Source organism: Caretta caretta, chromosome 1 (genome assembly GCF_965140235.1).
Source record: "Caretta caretta isolate rCarCar2 chromosome 1, rCarCar1.hap1, whole genome shotgun sequence".
NCBI lineage: Eukaryota > Metazoa > Chordata > Testudines > Cheloniidae > Caretta > Caretta caretta.
This window is the reverse complement of record NC_134206.1, coordinates 288722508-288740570: the sequence shown is the minus strand read 5'-3', so window position 1 is coordinate 288740570 and position 18063 is coordinate 288722508. Positions and strand designations below refer to the sequence as shown.

General features: G+C 43.1%; 1 long non-coding RNA gene across 1 annotated transcript; it reads left to right on the top strand.

Annotated features, from left to right (window-relative positions):
- Positions 1 to 84: 84 nt before the first annotated feature.
- Positions 85 to 16680, top strand: LOC142070600 (uncharacterized). The gene is made up of 3 exons (XR_012666471.1): positions 85 to 147; positions 8953 to 9407; positions 13413 to 16680. It is a non-coding gene; the product is annotated as an uncharacterized LOC142070600 (long non-coding RNA).
- Positions 16681 to 18063: the final 1383 nt, after the last annotated feature.

Below are 18063 nucleotides of genomic sequence, written 5' to 3'. Positions count from 1 at the left end.
CGGGGCCCGCCCATGGAGGGGGGCGGTGAGAAGGGGTCGGGTCTGTTTCCCCCTCTCCCGCCCTCACCAGCCCCGGCGGAGCTCGAGGCTCTGCGGGAGGCAGCCGGGCGGCGTGGAGCGTGGACGGTCTCACCTACTCCAGGAAAGGTTGGCGGGGGGGGGGCAGCTGAGCCCTCAGCAGAAAGGGTCCCTGCCGTGGCCACCGGCCTGAAATGCTGAGCGGGGTAATGCGAGGCTCAGGGGCTGGAAACGTCCCGCTGATTGCAACGTTGCGACAAGCCCATGGCTGAGCCTTTTCACGCCAGGGATCCCCACTAAATCCCTCTTCTCAAAAGGAAAAACCAGTCCCCAGTCACATGGGGTGGGGCGGGAAGAAGGGTGGTGAGGGGCAGACTAGGTAGAGGGGGAATCAGGGGTGGCTGCTGCTGCTGCCGCCTCAGTTTCTCCAGCTGCAGAAGGTGGATAATACACCTGCCTCTGTGACACAGGTGTTTTAATATACTTAAAAATAGGCAAGGATTTAGTTAAGCAAAGAAGATTAAAGAGGATTTTTCATGGAAAAATGTAAATGTTGAGGGGGTGAATATAAACCATGAAACTTTAAAACAGAAAGTATGTGTGTGTACACAAAGTTTTATTACAAGCTACATCTATGAGGAGAACATAAAAGAGAACACCTGCTAGCTGGTGTAGACAGACACCTCTTACATATCACTGCATGCATTTTAAAATGTCCTTGAGTCACATTTGTGTGATGTCAGGTTCTCCTCTTCCACTTTTGCTTCCCTCTCCCATAAGAAGCCCTTTTTAAAAGTTACTTGTTTAAGTTTTAACAGTTTACAGATGATCACTGTACAGGTATCTGAAATACAATATATGGCTCCAGGCCTGCAAAGACTTAAGCACACCTTTAACTTTATACACTGTGAGTAGTCCCATTAAACATATGTGTATTTGCCTGCTAAAGATAAAATGGCAGAATAGTTTTCATTTAAACCCCTGTTCTTACATGCTCATAACATTCACCTTTTGGGGTTGAACTTGTCCATGTCCATCCTTGAGGTCTGCCTAAATGTGCTTTGTTGGTTTAAATTTGAGCAAATTCTTTTCAGCAATTTGAGTTATGTAAGTATGAAAAGTAAACACCATTCTCATTAAAAAAAACAAAAACCCATACATCCAAAAACAGAGCTACAGTAAAAATAATTGATGTTTAAAGCCTCCAACTTGGTATGGACAAATCCTTCACTGAAAACTAATGTTGGTAGTAAGCATTTATACAGTTCTGTAAATGTCAGGGCTTTGTACAGCTTTAGGTCAGGGTCCTGAAGTATTTATAATGTAAAGACAAGTAAAAGAGCGAGGAGAGAATAGAGTATTTGCTGTATACCAACCCCAACTCTGCAATGACATGGAACAGCCATTCCCATAGGAAGACTTTAAAATACTCTTGTTCACTGGGAGAAGCACTCATGTTCCCTATAGCCTGTCAGAACCTTCCCCCCCCAAAACAGCGAATTGTGCTCATCATCACTAATCCCAATCATAAAAGGAGCACATACACAATATCTGGGTGCAGACAAAGGATTGACCAGTCTGTATGCACACAAAATTCAATTATCAGCTACTGTACATGCTTGCACGAGGGCGTGATGCTGTGCTATAAAAGTCAAAGTCAGTGTGCTGCAAGCTGGTGTTTGGAAAAATCTCCCTAACAAGTAGCAATAAAAAGTTTATAGTGTACCTAACATCCATACTGTGTTTCTGAAACACCTTAAAAAAGCTGCTTCAGAATTAAACTAAAAATTCTAATGAATTAGCTTCCCCCTCTCTTGCCTTCCCTCCTCCCTCCCCCCTTCAATGTTGCAATCAGATATATGAAGGCACAGGGGCCATCCAAACAGAATTGAGTATAGAAGCAGGGCTGCCTCGCCCTGTAAAAGTCAAGCTGTCTTTGTTACGGCTGTCCAGCTCAAGTTGGGATTTACCACCGTTGCTTCCCAGAGGATCTGGTTTATCTGAGACTACTGGAATGGCAAAGGTAGTCAGGGGTATCCTTGGGGTTCAGTTTATTATCTATTTATTATTGTTAATAGTGAACAAAGCCCAGGGACTGGAATACATATTCCTTATGTATATCCCTATGTTTGTAATTTTTGGCTAAAAATTTAGCCTTTTTAAAAATTAATTCATACATCATGTCAGCATGGTCCAGGGATAGGGCACTGGACTAAGTCAGGAATCCTGGGTTCTGTCCAGGGCCCGTGCAAGGATATTTTGCGCCCTAGGTGAAACTTCCACCTTGCGCCCCCCCTCCCCTGCACATTGGTTCATTGAGGGGCAAATCCCAACGAGCCTTTATAGACCTCCAGGGCCAGCCTGCCCAGGGGCCAGCTGTGCCCAGGGGCTGCTCCCCAGGCCAGGTTCCCCCCTCCCCACCCCCTGAAGTCTCCTGGAGGGTGCACAGCCCCCCCTCAAGCCCTCCCCTCCCCATCCCACCCTGGTGGCCCCTGTGCTCCCTGTTGCCTGCCTACCCCAACCCCTCTCCACACCCCCGCCCTCTGACAGTCCCCCCGAGAACTCCCAACCCATCCACCCCCCCCGCTCCCTGCCTGCCCCGACCCCGCTCCTGCCTGCAGGAGCCCCCCCCCCGGGAGGGGTGCTGGGCCACAGCCTAGGCAGGAGGGGCTGGGGGTGCGGATGTGCCCCGCTAGCTGCGCTACCGCCTTTGCAGGGCTGCTGCCCCCTGAGTCACGCCAGCTCACCCATGGCTGGGGCTCGCCGCCCCCGCAAGCCAATGCTCTGGCTCTCCGGTGCCTCCAGAAGGCAGCTCCTCCCTGCCGAGCCAGGGTACCGCTTTTTGGCGCCCCCAACCACTTGGTGCCCTAGGCAACCAGCTAGCTCACCTAGTGGTTGCACTGGCCCTGGTTCTGTCCCTGACTCTGCCACTGACCTTGGGCATGTCTTTTTATCTCTCAGTTCTCCTGTTTCTTCATCTATAAAATGGGGATAACATTTGCCTAATTCCCACTTGATTTCAGTGGGAATTAGATGCCTAAATACCTTAGAGGATCTGGGCCTCTGAGCACTACCAGTGAAAAGTGCTATATAAGAATAAGTATTATATTCTGAAATCTCCTAAGTTTTAATTGCAGCGACTTTTTACTGACAATTTTTAATTGGTAGAATGAACCAAACATGGTCATGCAAATAATTGGGTTATTATTACAAGAAGAATACCTGATGTTTATGACTTCATCTTTAAAATGCTTTACAAATATTGTACAATTAAGGGCCCAATCCTTCATTCCTTCCACTGAAGTCAGTGTGAGTTTCAGTATGCCACTTTTAGATGCACAACAAATGCAGGCTCTAACTGCTTTATTAGACAAACGTAAGTCACATTTTAAAGTATGTCCCATTGTATTTTAAAAGTGATCAATATAGCTGTGTAAAATATACATATTTTTCTGTAGGAGTAACAGCATTTCCAACCAAGTGTTCAAAAATCATAAGTCAGACCCCCCCAAAATCAAAATATTAGCTTTAAAATCATAAGATTCATTTAATGTTTTTATTTCTCCTATCGTTTGAGCGTTTAGGGCACACTTGAATCATATTTTCATTTCAGGCTTTTTGCCACAACTATGAGGACTAAAAATGTACTATTTTTTTAAATAAAAAAAATGAAAACTGAGATTCTCACCCAATCCCATCTCTCCAGGAGCTGGGGCTTTAAGAAAAATAGCAAATATTGAAAGATTTACAATAAAATTGCAAGAATTGGCAACAATGAAAATCCAACCCTCCATCTCTCCACGCTGGTGTCAGCAGAGGGAGTATGGACAGCACAGGAAAGACAGTCTCCCTGCTCTCACTTCCTGTGCCTGAGGCCACTGTAGCCCTCAGGAACTGGAAGAAAAGCAATTACAGGGAAAGTTCTGCTCAGTCTCTGCATTCCTCGGATGGAGCATGTTCAGTGCAGACAGAAAAATCCTCAAAGAATTTTGCTGCCCAACTCCACAGATCTCTACTGAACATTTGTGAACTGAGACTTTTCAAAAACTCATAATTTACCCAAATTTGAGTGAATTTTCCCAAGGCACCAGTGTGATTTCTTTTCCCTCTCCACCACCCCTATATCCAGCCACATTTCAAATCCCTGCTCCAAAAGCATTGAGGTGCTAGAGCTTCTCAACATGGCAGTTGTAATAATTTTTGTTAACATGGGCAAAACAATGTATTTCCCCCCATTTTCATTCTTGGAAACAGCTGACCCATGTTAGCTGAAAATGCCAAACAAACAAAACAAAGCTAAACGAAACAAAATGCACTATAAGGTGGGTAGAAAGCTGGCTAGATTGTCGGGCTCAACGGGTAGTGATCAATGGCTCCATGTCTAGTTGGCAGCTGGTATCAAGTGGAGTGCCCCAAGGGTCGGTCCTGGGGCCGGTTTTGTTCAATATCTTCATAAATGATCTGGAGGATGGTGTGGATTGCACTCTCAGCAAATTTGCGGATGATACTAAACTGGGAGGAGTGGTAGATACTCTGGAGGGGAGGGATAGGATACAGAAGGACCTAGAGAAATTGGAGGATTGGGCCAAAAGAAATCTGATGAGGTTCAATAAGGATAAGTGCAGGGTCCTGCACTTAGGACGGAAGAATCCAATGCACCGCTATAGACTAGAGACCGAATGGCTCGGCAGCAGTTCTGCAGAAAAGGACCTGGGGGTTACAGTGGACGAGAAGCTGGATATGAGTCAACAGTGTGCCCTTGTTGCCAAGAAGGCCAATGGCATTTTGGGATGTATAAGTAGGGTCATTGCCAGCAGATCGAGAGACGTGATTGTTCCCCTCTATTCGACATTGGTGAGGCCTCATCTGGAGTACTGTGTCCAGTTTTGGGCCCCACACTACAAGAAGGATGTGGAAAAATTGGAAAGAGCCAGTGGAGGGCAACAAAAATGATTAGGGGTCTGGAACACATGAGTTATGAGGAGAGGCTGAGGGAGCTGGGATTGTTTAGCCTGCAGAAGAGAAGAATGAGGGGGGATTTGATAGCTGCTTTCAACTACCTGAAAGGGGGTTCCAAAGAGGATGGCTCTAGACTGTTCTCAATGGTAGCAGATGACAGAACGAGGAGTAATGGTCTCAAGTTGCAGTGGGGGAGGTTTAGATTGGATATTAGGAAAAACTTTTTCACTAAGAGGGTGGTGAAACACTGGAATGCGTTACCTAGGGAGGTGGTAGAATCTCCTTCCTTAGAGGTTTTTAAGGTCAGGCTTGACAAAGCCCTGGCTGGGATGATTTAACTGGGAATTGGTCCTGCTTCGATCAGGGGGTTGGACTAGATGACCTTCTGGGGTCCCTTCCAACCTTGATATTCTATGATTCTATGAAAAAACAGCCTATGGCAGACACCCAGCATGGAAACTTTCAGCCCAAGCACTTAAAGTTTGGCAAAGCTATGAGCAAGTGAAAACGGGATCTTATAGTTGAAAGTATCAGGCAACTTCAACTATATGCAGTGCTACCAACTTTGGCTATAAAATTGGAAAGGATTGGATTATTTCTACAAAAATTAAATACTTTTCTTGTTTTGGACCAAGTGTCATTCCCTTGATTTAGAGAGATGTCAGCCTTAAGATCTATTTCCCAAATATTTTCAACACCTTTTATAATGATTGTTAAAGTCTGAGGTTGAAAGAGCCTGACATAGGAAAGTCAAAGAACCTGCAAAGAAAAAATTAGGATAGCATCAAGATTTATTTTAAAACATGCTTCAGAGGCATGCTTCAGAAATTGGTATATGACAATTTTTTTAAAGTCCTCTATCTTGTGACACCTTGCAATGAAAGTAAAATGGCAGTAGCGTAAACCTATCTTTTGTAATTGTCCAGTGCAAGGTCTTTTGCACCTTCTTCTGAAGTATCTTGTACTGGTCACTGTAAGAGACAGGATACTAGATTAAATGGACCATTGTTCTGATCTAGAATGGCAATTCCTACATTTCTATTAGAAGAAAACTCTCTGCTTTGATTACATAAAAAGTTGTCAAATCTTATAAAAATTGTGTTAAACTATTTTAAATAAGTATTTGTATTGTGCAATTTAGTTTATCAAACATTTACATTTTAAAAATGAAGATATAAGACAGCTAAGTTTCTAGTTGCAGGGCTGCTTGAAAGATTATCCTAATGGCACCATTCAAGTGAGTGGGGGAGGAAGGCAAATTTCTTCAGCCTGTATTGAGTCTAGGATGGGTCATAGTTCTATTGACAGACATAAAAAAAAATCAATGTACATGACTCTGAGGTAGAGAAGGAGGATGCAAATAGCATGGTGAAAAAACATGGATGTAATTACTTAACTTGACTGGAACAATTAAAATCACATCTGATGTCATGCAATTGTAACCTTTGGGTGGGCTAGAGTTCACTTCATTTCCTGTCTCTAGTGCCTTAAAAAAACAAACCCCAACTCCCATAGAAAGTAGCTGGAGACCCAGAGTTCAGTCTCTAAGGATTTTCAGCAAGGATTGCACAGGGTCAACCTCTCCACATTCAAGTCTCAAAAGGAACTAAAGAAATGAATTTAATTAGATAATTTTATAAAATCTTATGATAAAGAAATAAGAATAATTTTTACAGCAGGACCTGGCTATTTTATAATCCACAGACATTACCTTCACAGTTATACATAAAGAGAACAAATTAAAATCTGAACAGTCCAGTCCCCACAGAAATACAATGAGAAGAAACTGAAAGTTCCCAAAAGCTTAGGTTTAGTTCACCTAAGTCTCAGTTAGAGTCTTTGATCACCAAATCTATACAGTCTGCTGAGTCTCAAACAACATCTTCCTTCCACTTGCTTGTAGGAATCTTCAGCTGGAATCTATGCAGACTCTTCCTCTGCTGAAATCACTGCTAGCCGGTCAGCTAACTGATTAACCAATCACTCAGTTAAAGTGTATAGATTTAAAGAAAACCCTGTTACAAGAAAATACAAAACTGAGAATAGCAAAATAGAAACGACTCTTTCCCCATTACTACATTTAAAGAAAAGTTGGTGAATCCGACTAGTTGAGACAATTTAACTAGAACAGTTTGGCTAAAATCAAAACATTCAACGCATACAATTAAAACATAAGTTATTTTTCCCCTCCCAATTTCCCCTTGCTATAATTAGCATTGCCCATGCTTCCCTGTTACAGGGTTAACAATATCACTAGCCTGCTGCAAAATGCTTCAAAGTTAGGGATAACAGCCTGCGTTCCTGGGTTCAGCTTCTCCCAACTCATACAGGGCACATGGCTGTGGAAGTAGATAAAGGGAATTTGGATGCAGGCCTCTGAAATGAGCAGGAGTCAGGCTAACTCTAGCTTTAATAATGCGAGATTTGTAGAAGCGGGGATAGTGCGAAGCGAGTGGAAAAGAACTATGAAAGAGGCTGTTGTGACCTTGTATTAGATAAGAATAGAATGCTGACTATAAGAGAAACTGTGAGAAAAATAAGAGATCATGAGGGAATATGTATTAAACAATCTGCAGTTGTTGCTTATTATTGTCTATAATAAAGGTATAAATACTTGCTCTAATTGTTTATCTGGGAGAGACCTGCCTAGGTGGGGGAAACCCTGTGTCCTATTGCACTCTCTCCCTCTGTGCAATTGCTTGAGATAATCAAGTGTATCTGATTTGCTGCACCCAACCTGAGAGTGAGAACTGTGTTTTTCTCCGACAATCTGGGGGCTGGTCCGGGATGGCAATGCCTGCAGAGACAACGGCAGCTGCTGCAAACCTTCTCCTTCGAACCCCATGGTGTCACATTAGGAGTAAGAGACCTTTTGAAATCTCTATTGGGGTATCGGAGGAGGACTGCCCGTGAGGCCGCCTGTCCCTTTTGGGCTTACGCCATCCGAACTTATTGATTGTGCAGCAAGATCAGATACAGAGCAGTGCTGGGGAACTATTTTGCCCCCCCCAATAAGGTTAGTTTGATGTGGTGCTGGGGACTTAGTTTTGCCATCCCCAATAAGATTAATGTACTGGTACTGAGGGGTTGTTACCCCCTCACATAAGGGAAAGGTTGTATTAAGTCCGGACATAAGGTAAAGATGCATCGTGGTACGCAGGAATAGAGGCGTGTGTGTGTGCGTGTGTGTGTGTGTGTGTGTGTGTGAATGAGGGCCGCCGGAAGACGCCCAGAGCACCCTGCGAAGCCAAAGGCTCGTGACTGGGGCTGTCTCTAACGCAAGCCCGGTGGACTGCACCTCAGTGGATCAGTAAAAGATCCTGACTAGGGGGGGCTGTCTCTGCCTGGCCTTGCCCAGCGAGCAGCCTGCCTGGGTCTAGGGTTGTGTGCCTCTATCCATTTTGTCCCTTTCTCCCACGCTTATGAGCCACTGACTGATCTGACCATCTCACTGGAAGCAATCAGAGTAAGCGGCGCTGTCTCTCTGAGACTAGCCGACACTCTTTGCTGAAGGGAGGTGTAGGAAGGTCGTGGACATCCTTGATAAATTTTCCTGTGTGAGTGATTTGAGCAGAAGAGATATTCTTAGCTTATCAGCTCCCTGCTGTGTGTCTAGAAAATGGGTGAGGGACAGTCTAAATATTCCCCCATATCCCCTAAGGGTACCCCGGCATATCACATGTACGTACATTATGGTCCTAGGACCTGCAGGTATTTGGAAAATTGGAATCTTTACACGCGTGATAATCCATCTAAACAATTCCCACTAGAAGGTACCTTCGATTTAAATAAAATCATACACCTCAGAGGAAGCCACAAAGAGACTCCACGAGTCTTGGGTGTGGAGTGTAAAGGACTCCCAGGAAAAATTAAAAACTGAAGTACAGGCTTTGAAACGAAATGTAAAGCATCCGGATGCCTCCCAAATTATTTTTTGTTAACCCCTTGGCTTCTTTATATTCCCAATTAATTAAGGCTGAAGTCAAGGAGGGAAAGGAACAGGTTAATCTGAAAAGTTAGCTTGGCCTAGAGATAAGAAGAGAGCTGCTTTGCGTTCAAGGTCAAGAATCGACACAGACCATGCCAAGCACAAAAAAAATCTGCTTTCAGCCCCAGCTGGCTGTGAAGAAAATATAAACAAAGGTAAAACAAAGGCAAATAAGTTGCAGGACTGAGATTACATTTGCGAAGGTTAGCCACCTGGTGAGACCCAACAGTCTGCCTTTGCAACCCTGGAGCCGATGTGGTTTGGGGACGCTAAAGAAGCCACAGGCAGCCGGCCTGGACTGGAATACCTCCCAAAAGTGGAAGCAAGTTGGAAATTTTTACAGTATATCTCTGGACAATCTGTGCACAGGATAACCTCCCATCCATCTCTCTCTCTCTCTCTCTCCTACCCGCTGGGCCTGGCCAGCCCAGGAAGCGTGTTTGTGAGTATAAAAGAGGATCAGGGTTTGAGCATTAACGTTTTTCTTCCCTTGAGTACTGTTATTTTATTAATTAATGCTTTAAATTCAGTCACATGGTGTGTTCTCTTCATCTCTGCCCTATGATTCTGTGGTCTTAGCCTGATCAACTAAGGCACAGGCAAACTGGTAATGAAAAATCTGTCACAGTTTTAATGGAAAATTGAGGAGGGGGAGAACCCTGCAGAGTACACACCATCTCTCTTTTGCCCTTGATATTTTACTTTTGCTTTGTTTGGCACAGTTGGTTTTATAGGTTAAGAATTGCATGATTAAAGGTGAGTCCCACTCTCAGCCGCAGTAGGTCTGAGAAGTAGAGAGGGGTTTAGCATTCCTCTCTCCACTCCAGTCAGTGATAGAGTGCAAGTGGATGTAATCCTGGTTGTAGAAGGCCAGGTTGGTGGAGGGGTGGACTCGGGGAGTCTCGCTCCACGCATATAATCCTTGGCACATATGACCTTAACCGTAGCATGCCTGGGGTACAAAGAGGAGTTGGGGATAAGGAAAGAGATGTGTACCTGACAGCTAGAATTGAGCAATTAAAAGTAGAGATTATGAACCGGGCAGAAACTCAAACCTATGCCCAGAACAAGTTGTAAGCCTTAAGAAGGACTTCCAGGCAGAAAAGAAAGCACTGATTAAGCAAGTACCAGTCCTTCAGAGACTTGTCAAAATTTAACCATTTGTGGTCAGCATATGCCATAACAGCAGTGTGTCTGCCGTAAGAGGAAATTAAATAGTTAAAACGCCAATTGGCCGTGCATTCTGTCCAGGTGACAAGCCTTAAGGCAGAGGACTCGGGTAGCCCTTGTGTCAGAAATATAAAGGGAAGGGTAAACCCCTTTGAAATCCTTCCTGGCCAGGGGAAAGCTCCTCTCACCTGTAAAGGGTTAAGAAGCTAAAGGTAACCTCGCTGGCACCTGACCAAAATGACCAATGAGGAGACAAGATACTTTCAAAAGCTGGGAGGAGGGAGAGAAACAAAGGGTCTGTGTCTGTCTATATGCTGGTCTTTACCGGGGATAGACCAAGAATGGAGTCTTAGAACTTTTAGTAAGTAATCTAGCTAGGTATGTGTTAGGTTATGATTTCTTTAAATGGCTGAGAAAAGAATTGTGCTGAATAGAATAACTATTTCTGTCTGTGTATCTTTTTTGTAACTTAAGGTTTTGCCTAGAGGGGTTCTCTATGTTTTTGAATCTAATTACCCTGCAAGATATCTACCATCCTGATTTTACAGGGGGGATTTCTTTATTTCTATTTACTTCTATTTTTATTAAAAGTCTTCTTGTAAGAAAACTGAATGCTTTTTCATTGTTCTCAGATCCAAGGATTGGGTCTGTGGTCACCTATGCAAATTGGTGAGGCTTTTTATCCAACATTTCCCAGGAAAGGGGGGTGCAAGTGTTGGGAGGATTGTTCATTGTTCTTAAGATCCAAGGGTCTGGGTCTGTAGTCACCTAGGCAAATTGGTGAGGCTTTTTACCAAACCTTGTCCAGGAAGTGGGGTGCAAGGTTTTGGGAAGTATTTTGGGGGGAAGGATGCGTCCAAACAGCTCTTCCCCAGTAACCAGTATTAGTTTGGTGGTGGTAGCGGCCAGTCCAAGGACAACGGGTGGAATATTTTGTACCTTGGGGAAGTTTTGACCTAAGCTGGTAAAGATAAGCTTAGGAGGTTTTTCATGCAGGTCCCCACATCTGTACCCTAGAGTTCAGAGTGGGGGAGGAACCTTGACACCTTGTGAGTGAGAATATTTAAGAGAAGAGACCAGGAGGGCTGGGGGCTAGTCAAGAAGCCCACCCTACTTGTTAAATTGGTAGTGGGACAAAGCTGGTGCCCATGGAAGGGACAGTTCACAGAGAAAAACAGGATTGGGCCCAAGCGGGCAGGCAACAGATAGAGAGATTGGAAAACAGGTTTGGAAACTTGGAGGGCATAGTGAAAGAAAAGGAGTAAATAATTACAGGAATGGGAAACTTAAATCCCGGAAAAAGAAAAGGAGTACTTGTGGCACCTTAGAGACTAACAAATTTATTTAAGCATAAGCTTTCGTGAGCTACAGCTCACTTCATCAGATGCATGCAGTGGAAAATACAGTGGGGAGATTTTATATACACAGAGAACATGAAACAATGGGTGTTATCATACACACTGTAACGAAAGGATCAGGTAAGGTGAGCTATTACCAGCAGGAGAGAAAAAACAAAACAAAAACCTTTTGAAGAGACAATCAAGTTGGACCATTTCCAGTAGCTGACAAGAACGTGTGAGGAACAGTAGCGGGGGAAAATAAACATGGGGAAATAGTTTTACTTTGTGTAATGACACATCCACTCCCAGTCTTTATTCAAGCCTAAGTTAATGGTGTCCAGTTTGCAAATTAATTCCAATTCAGCAGTCTCTCGTTGGAGTCTATTTTCGAAGTTTTTTTGTTGAAGAATTGCCACTTTTAGGTCCGTAATCGAGTGACCAGAGATCCCGGAATAATACTTGGAATGGTAAAATCTGAGTTGATTGGGTGTTGTTTTGGGAGATAAGCAAGTGATTTAAGAAAGGAAAGTGAGAAGTTAACACTGTAGTTGCTGGAGGGAATTAAGCAGTTGAACTTTGTGAAATACTAGAAAGAAAAAGAATTCTTGGTTTCTTTGCAGCCATTTTGAAGAAAAATGGGCCCTTTTCCAAAGGAATGCAATTATACAGTGCTACTTAATATCTTATTAGGCTCCAAGGGGCTTGTCAAGGTTCCTCCCCCACTCTGAACGCTAGGGTACAGATGTGGGGACCTGCATGAAAACCTCCTAAGCTTATCTTTACCAGCTTAGGTCAAAGACTTCCCCAAGGTACAAAATATTACACCCTTTGTCCTTGGATTGGCCACTACCACCACCAAACAAATACTTTTTTTCCTCTGGCCAAGAGGGATTTTAAAGGGGTTTACCCTTCCCTTTATATTTATGACAGGGCTACAATAGGTGGTGTCTTCAGATCGCTGTGTGTTTGACATCAGGAGTTAAAAGTAAAAGGCAATCAAAAGTCTGGTAAAGTTAATTGTGTCCTTTTTAAGTAATAATCTTTAAGCTGTGGATAGCTTTGGATCCAAAAGCAAGCTGGAAAGCATCTGTTTTAATGTAAATTACCTAACTGATAAGGTAGAAGCCACTGAAACCTGGGCTACCTATGAAACAAATACAAGAAAATATGGGTAATTCCTATATTTTGTCTGCAATTAATAAGGGTATTTGTATAAAAAGGAAATATTTTAAGCAATGACTGACAGCCCAGAAGGGGCAGATCTATGTTCTTTTTGTCTTTCAGAAAATCAGAGAAAACTGATGCCAGCTGAAAAGCAATTCAACATACCATGAATTTACTGGCACAATAGGAACTATGTTCTGTGTTCTATGTTCTGTCTTGTGGCCAGAATTGCTGTGTTTAATTTTTCATAGGACAGTTTAGTTTAAAACTAAATAGAAGGGTTAAATCAAAATGCAGACACTTGTTTTATTCAACTTGGAATACAAAGTGGATAATATCAGGAAAATGTGATATACTAAAGTTTAATACATTTGCTTAAGTAAGAAAAAGAAATTTCATTGGCCAGATCTTTTAATTGAAAACATTGTTGTTAAAATTTGCACACCAACAGTCTTTGGAAGCAAGGGCATGAAAGGTTAACCCACTCCCCATATTACACATGGGATCCTTCTGGCTACCTCAGATTTCTAGCCAGAGGGCTGGGGAGGGAGGAAAGCTATTGGACACCAGAGGTTGTACCAAGTGGACTCCTCAAAAGTGGGTGTGCTTGTCCTGGCTTGTTGCTCCAAAGCTCCCTGATAAAGTCATTTTACTAGAAGGGTGTATGTGGCATACATTGAACAATAAGACTAAAGTGCTGTATAATGGGCAATGTATAAGTGTTCATTTTTGAACAAAGGTGTGTGAGTAGAAAGTGAAAGTTTCCTTTGCAGGTTAATAGAAGCCAAGAAGGGGAGAAGAAAAAGATCGTAGGACGAGTTAATTCAACACTGTAGCTGGCAGGCTCGGTCCAAAGATAAGACGCTGGCCTGCCCAAAGACACTAGGATTTGGCTGACAGCCAAGAAAGAGGGGGGCTTGAATGTGCCCAAGCAGCTGTGAGATCTGCAAAACACTGCCAGACATTAATGAAATGTGTTAGGTCTCTGTATTTAAAGGAGAAAGAAGTCCTGCTCCAAGGATCCTGAGCAAACCTGCTATTTGTTAAAACCAGGTGACTGGGTCTCCATAAAGGTCCATCAGTTAAAGACTACTCTGGCCCCATGCTGGAAAGGCCCTTATTAAGTCCTGCTAACTACCAACACCGCTGTGAAGTGCCAAGGACTGACTGCCTGGATCCATGTTTCTTACTGCAAAAAGACCCCTCCACCTCAAGATGACTTCACTTCGACTACTGATCAGCTTGTCCCTCCTTCTGGGTTTTTTCTTTCCTCCTTTTGGACAGCAGGGGAAAGGACAAGGTGAAGTGCTAGTAACCTCTCCTTTGTCCACTGACAGAGCTAACCTGCATTCAGCCAAAGAAACCAAAGCACTACAGGATGACGTGCTAGTAACCTCTCCCCTGTATAATGCAAAACCACAACTGTTTCAAGAGAGAAGAAGAAACGCCCATTCTGCTGAAACCACCAAGATTCAAGGATTCCTGCTACAAAAGACATTGAGAATTGGCCTTGCTGGTGAAGACGGAGCATTGTACTTTGGCAGGGTGGGAGTTGCGGGATGTATTCTTGGGAATGTGGAGTGAAGTAGTGGGGTGGGTTTATTTCAGGGGCTGGAATCTGTGCTTATGGGCAAGTACCATCAGAATGCACGGCCCTCCCTAATTGTCTTCCGGATGATGAACACCAAAAACGCCTTACAGCCACGAACATTACTCCCACCATCCCTTCCACCCTTGCAACCACTCCTGTAAGTTACCCAAATACAAATGATACTGTATATTCTAATGAAACCTATTGGCCAAGACCTTCACATCTACGTAATTTATTGAAATGTTGTTCAGAAAATGTATTTTTTAAAGGTTCAGAATAGCTCATATGAGAGAACAATTGAATGGAAAACAAATGGATCAGTTGAAATAGAAATATATGATATCACTACAGATGAACCCCGAGAATCAGAAATTGAGATTAGTGGGTTCTATAGCGAAGTAGATATGATGGTCGTTCCTGGAGTCTGTAAAATGTTATATGAAAGAGGCCCTCATTGTTATTTGGTCACCCAATTAGTGAATAACCAAACATATACCCAAAGAGTTTGTTCTGTCGCTGGAAATTTTACCTGTACTGAAATTATTCCAGTAACTAATAATTTAACCTGTGCCATATTGCAATATACCCCCTCTTATGCCATTGATGCTAATGCCTCTCGGAAGTATATGAAAGTGTTTAGCCAACAGATGTGGTATAGTACTGTACCAGAAAGAGATGTAGTAGGATATTGATGGACTGTGATTAATGCTACATTAGGGACTATAAAATTCACACTGCCCGTGTCCAGTTTCAGATTACCTCTACATATCCAAATTGCTCAAGAGGGGCTGCCATTAGGTTAACATAACAAAGGGCCTGGGTTTCCTTTAGAAAGAAGAGGGACTTAGCTGGATCCCGATAGGATGGGGCCAATAGTGCAACAGCAATTTGGAATATTTATAGAAACCTAGAACATGAAGAGAAATTAGGACAATTGGAAAAAACCACTGGCCTTATAACTGGAGCACAATTAACCCAGGTTCAGGCTGGAGTGGGTGAATTACATGTTATCTCCGCCCTTAGTTCGATGACCCAGAAGCTGTTAACAGAGATGGTACTGAATATCACTGAGGCTGGGAAGGCATTGCAGTGGGGTCTGGCTTGCTCAGAAATCCAGGATTTCCTGAATGAGCAGCTGATGGCCATTCGGAGTGATCTAGAGCATCAGGCCTGGCCTACTGCCCTTACAGACACTTCAGGAGTATCATCTGATCTGTGGCCAGGGAGACACACTTCGAGATTTTCTGGGTGGAGGTGCAAACGTTCGCCGTGTTCCTTCCAAGCATATGGACTGGTTGGAGGGATGTGAGCTCCCACATACCATATCCTGCAGGGTCCGTGAGGAGGATGCATGTGGGACTGGGTAATTCACCGAGACATTTGGGAACTTAGACTACCTGGTATGCCTAATTGATTTTTAGTTAGTGCTTCTGGAATAACACCTGACATTGGAGAGGGAGTCAATGGACATTCTGGCCGTTTGAACCCTCACAACTTCAGTGTGTATGCAAACTGAAGCCAGGGGAAGTTGTCACTGTTCATGACAATGTTTGTTGGGAGGATATGGGACAAGGAACTACCCTGATAGGACACCTACTCTTCCAAGCTAATGATAGCTGTGTGCATGTTGAGGCCACCATATTACAAGATATTCATTTTAATCTCACCACTGCTGCAGGCCTGCGGATAGAATTTTTCAATCAGCCCTTAGGTTTCAGATACCTTTTAACTGGACCACCCTAATACCTGATCGATTCCAAAATTTACTTTCACTCCTACCAGAGATTCAGAACTTCTGAGTTACAAGGGTAACTTCATATGCTTCAAAATATATATCAAGTTGAAAAGTATGCCTTTCGTACCGCTTACGGAGTGTCTACCTTCTGTACTAAGTATGATGTTTTGTGACTAAAACTGTGCAACAACCCCATTATAGTATTATTGTGGGCATGTTATTGCTTGTATTGCTGTTATTTGGTTTAGGGTTATGTTGTTGTTGTTGTAAAAGACGTAATAATAATAATACTTTCCATGTCCATACTAACCATGCATTGTCATTGTATCCAATTAAAACCCCTCAGGTTGACGTATTTGATGCAGAGTTTGAAATACAAAATGAAATGAAAATGGAAGTTTAAAATTGACAGTTGTGCTGGAAGCACAAAAGGGGGGAGTGTGGAAGTAGATAAAGGGAATTTGGATGCAGGCCTCTGAAATGAGCAGGAGTCAGGCTAACCCTAGCTTTAATAACGCGAGATTTGTAGAAGCGGGGATAGTGCGAAGTGAGTGGAAAAGAACTGTGAAAGAGGCTGTTGTGACCTTGTATTAGATAAGAATAGAATGCTGACTATAAGAGAAATGGTAAGAAAGATAAGAGATCATGAAGGAATATGTATTAAACAATCTGCAGTTGTTGCTTATTATTGTCTATAATAAAGGTGTAAATACTTGCTCTACTTGTTTATCTGGGAGAGACCTGCCTAGGTGGGGGAAACCCTGTGTCCTATTGCACTCTCTCCCTCTGTGCAATTGCTTGAGATAATCAAGTGTATCTGATTTGCTGCACCCAACCTGAGAGTGAGAACTGTGTTTTTCTCCAACATGGCCTTCTGCAAAGCAGCTGCCCTGACTGCTTGCCCTCCTGGAGTCTGACTCCAGCAACAGGGAACCTATTGGAGCAGACCCCAAACTACCACACCCAATTCCAAAAGCTTCTGCATGTGGAATGCTTAATCTGCTTCGCATGAAGATTCGTAAATTTGCAATGAAAGAGATGGATACTCCTGATGTACGCATTGACACCAGATTGAACAAAGCAGTCTGGGCCAAAGGGATGAGGAAAGTTCCCTACCGCATCCGTGTACGTTTATCCAGAAAACGTAATGAGGATGAAGATTCACCGAACAAACTATACATGCTGGTTACCTATGTACCAGTCACCACTTTCAAAAGTCTACAGACAGTCAATGTAGATGAAAACTAAACTGATTTTCAACACAATAAAGTTATAAAAGTGAAAAAACCCCAAAAAACCAATGACACAGACACAACTCACTCTTCCCTCCCTCCCAATGGGTCTCTTAAAGAGATATCTCCCTATTAGGCACGTGGGTTGCACAATCATAGCTTTATCACCTTTTGAGATTATGCAATCCCTTATTGTAGCCAACATACCTATGGAGAAATTTACACCATGTTCATACTTACATATGTATTTTAAAAATGTTCAGAGTGATGGATTTTTGCCAGGACTGGTGCTTACAAGTTAAAACAAGTTAACCTGCTTGGAATTATTTGGTTTGTTAAGTTCTGTTGTAGACAATTCATTCTCAATCTGCATTCTAACAGATGAAAGTACAAAACACAAATGCACCTGTTCTTGAGTTTGGTTCCAGCTGGTCAACTTAGTGCACCTTGGGCAAACAATAGCTTTCTAGAACCTTTTTCATTCACACCTGTGGTACAAGTCATTATTAAGGGCCAGATATTATCTCCATTGTAGGCAATAGATTTTATTGGGAACTGATTTCAGCATTATCGCCAGCATTGTAACAGACAATGCATCCTTTATGAAAAAGGCATAAACAGACATGCAGGTGGATACCATGTAGCATTAACAATCATTTGGTGTGTTAAGGGTCCACAAAAGGACAAATCTGAAGCCTCAGTGAAGACAGCATTTTAGTGTGGGTCTTGCAGGAAGGAAATATTTATGGACTGTGGAACCCCAAAGAGAGAGCAAAACATGTTGTGATATAATAGAGCAGGGGTGGGCAAACTTTTTGGCCTGAGGATCACATCTGGGTATAGAAGTTGTATGGGGGGCCATGAAT